Below are 2,650 nucleotides of genomic sequence, written 5' to 3' on the forward strand. Positions count from 1 at the left end.
GGGGGGGGGGGTAAAAATAGTTGGTTGCAATTTGCCTCCATTGTCACCTTTGTGTTTTAGATGCCCTGATTAGGTTAATAAACTGGAGACCTAAAGATAGGTCCAAAAACTAAACCCAATTACTAGGTGTTCTTCGTCTCTGTTGCGTCTTCTCCCCTGGGATTCTAATGTTGCCAACGCTGAACCTTTAACGCTCTCTGAATAAAGCAATGAGATCAGTTCCAAATCAAACAATCTCCAAGAGCTATCAAGGTAATCCACCTGGTGCATGGGTCAAGAATACTTCATGTGTCCATTTACCATGGGGGTTCATAAAGTCAGGACCTTTCGCCCTGAGTAAATGGAAAAGGCTGCTGGTAGGCGAACTATTTTCTGACTTTCTCAATAAGGTTGGCGGGTTTTGCACCTGGCTCTAAGGGCACCACCTCCCACACAATCCAGATGAACGCATCGCAACATAACTGGTCCCTCAAAGAGCTGTAAGCCCGTGTAAGAGAAATTCAAACATCCCTGGTGGTTGCATCCTCAAACTTGCACAAAGGGGAGACCACCCAGTAAATGGGCAAAACGTACTCCCAGAAGCGGATATAGGAGCTGGTCTCCATTCACGGGATAGGTGGACCTTACTCCAAGCAATCCTGGAATAGAGGTGGATTCCAGAATTGCCACCCAAAAGGCAAACCTGCAGCTGTTGTAGTAGAGAACCACCCCCAGTTCAATTAAACTGCCCAGCTGGCCAAGTAACCTGCTCCAAATGCTTGAAGTTTGGACATTTTGCTACTTTTTGCAATTAAGGGAAAAGGCTAAAATATGTCTCATTCGCCCACGCACATGTCACAAGCACACACGTAAACCCACTCCTGTACCCATAGACTGACAAGGATCCATCTGTTATCTACTATGACGTCCTGGCTATTAATTATGAACTTCAACGACTTTTTTACTATTTGTAAATCTCCAAAAAAATTCTTTATTTAGGATAGAAAAGGTTCAAAGCATTTGCTTGTCAAGCGCCTAAAGGTGGAAAAGAGGTAAAAGTCTTTATATTTTGCCTTTCTTCGATGGCTTGAAAATAAATAATTGTAAAATGAATTTAGGAATCCTGATGCGATACTCAAGCACCAATTATTAATTATTTTGGTTTTGACATTTGATTTTTTGAATGTTTAACGTTCAAAGTAATCAAAATAACTCACATTGCAGTATTGTATCAGGGTTCCCAACTTAACATAACATTGATTTATCCAGTTTTTTGGGTCATCCAAACATTATGAATATTTCTAAAGACTTTCGTCTCATTTCCACTGATGAGCGCTTGACAAACCAATGCTTTGAATCTTTTCAACTCAATCTTTTTGTGTTTTCTGTTTTGAAGAACAATAGATAATGACAGCCCTCAAAAAATCTCCACAAATAAGTACGAGGGACCCACGAGAAAAATCATTGAATTAGAGGACAGGAGAATCAGCTGACCTTTGGCTATCTTTCTTTATTAAGCATCTTTAACTATTATATCCTTTCGCATTTCCGCCCATAACATCTCTAAATTCCGTCAGATCTCAAGTATGGGAGTTATCATCTAACCTCATCAAGTGCAAGTGCAAGCCAGGGTGAACAAGGCCTTGCCCGACAAGGCCAAAATGATGGGAAAGATGCATGACTTGACGATTGTGTTGTTATATGATTCTTGAATTTGGGAATGATCGTTTGAATTTTGAGAGTTGTCGGTTTTATAGTGAACGTAGGTCTGAACTTCAGCAAAGGTTGATTGTTCATTGTATTGGCTAAGACTTTCTGCAAGTATTAGGTCTCGACTTTTTAAAAGCCATTAAGGGGACTGAAATTGGGAGTGCATTCAAACTTGCAGGAAAAGGCTGAGGAATTAGATTCAGCCTTTGAGCATTGCCAATGGCATCACAAATGTTTTATAATCGTAAGCAACAAAGTTGAGAATTGGAATGTTTTCTAGGTAAAATCTGACACATATTTAATTCCTTCAACATCGATTCAGCCTCGCCCTCCAATCTTCCTTCTCCCCACCAAAGTGGATGGAGTCAGCTATCATCTTCATCCATAAGAAAGGGACCAGGGACATTCCAATCAATCATCGGACCATCACTTTGGAAAACCCCCTCTTGAAGATGATGTCCACCCTACTAACTGCTCGCTTCTCCGGATTGGCCGAGGATAGGGATCTCCTTCCCCAGTTCCAATTCGGTTTCTGGAGAAGCCGCTCTACCACCTCGGTAGCTATCCTCTTTGAAATTGTGCATTCTAACATCAGCAACAAGAGGAGAGTGTACGGATGCTTTGTGGATTTCTCCAAAGCATTTGATAGGGTGGACCAAACGCGGTTATTCCTCAAACTCCAACTGTGGGAGTTCCGCGTTCAATCTATGTCCTGCTGTCCAACATCTATGCGGGACTCAGATGCTCCATTTGATCTGGTGAGGACCTATCCCCCTGTTATTTTACTTCCGTTGGCCTTCCGCAAGGGGATCCCCTATCGCCATTTCTTTTTAATCTTTATGTATCCGACCGGCTTTTAAGTCAATAACATCAAGGCAAAGGCCATGGTTTTCCATAAAGGTCGTCTGCCTCTCAGCTCCTTCCACATCAATAATAGTCTCATTGAAATCATCAATAGTTT

This window comes from Tigriopus californicus, chromosome 12 (genome assembly GCF_007210705.1).
Source record: "Tigriopus californicus strain San Diego chromosome 12, Tcal_SD_v2.1, whole genome shotgun sequence".
Taxonomy (NCBI): domain Eukaryota; kingdom Metazoa; phylum Arthropoda; class Copepoda; order Harpacticoida; family Harpacticidae; genus Tigriopus; species Tigriopus californicus.